The following is a 636-nucleotide window of genomic DNA, read 5'->3' as shown; positions in this document are numbered from 1 at the left end:
CTTGTGGTAGCCATTGATTCTCTGTTCTGTAGGATTGTGCAATGTACAGGACTTATTCTGGTATGATTCTTTGGTAAGTCTTTCAGCAGGCTATGAGTAAACTTATGAGGCTGTTCCTGCTGAATTTTGTTTAGTACCGGGAATACCATTACTGGTATAGTTTTATTCGATCTATCTGTACAGGCTGTGAGCAGGAAGCTCCTGCTGAATTGTGCTTAGTACAGGAATGACTATACTGGTATAGTTTTATGTATCTATCTGTATGCTGTGAACAGACAGTTCCTGCTGAATTGTGCTCTTTAGGTAGGGAAATCTATGCTGGCAAAGGTAAATATGCTACATAAATGTCGATAAATAGCATCTTTACCTAAAATTTGACTTCTTTACATCTCATACACTAGCTATTTTTGTGTTTTAGTACATTAGATGTTTTTTCTTTGCAGGAGAATCTAATTTTCTTCTCCTGGCACTAGTTTGTTATAAAGCTTTAGTGCAGCAATGGCTAAGGGCAGAGACACATGGTCAGATTGGGGGAGATTAGTCGCCCGTCGCCTCTTCTTCGGGGCGACTAATCTCCCCAAACTGCCTTCCAGCCGGCTAGAATGAAAATTGCCGGGAGGATGGCAATCGGAGCAC

Source organism: Xenopus laevis, chromosome 9_10L (genome assembly GCF_017654675.1).
Source record: "Xenopus laevis strain J_2021 chromosome 9_10L, Xenopus_laevis_v10.1, whole genome shotgun sequence".
NCBI classification, from domain to species: Eukaryota; Metazoa; Chordata; class Amphibia; order Anura; family Pipidae; genus Xenopus; species Xenopus laevis.
Note: the sequence above shows the minus strand (reverse complement) of the source record.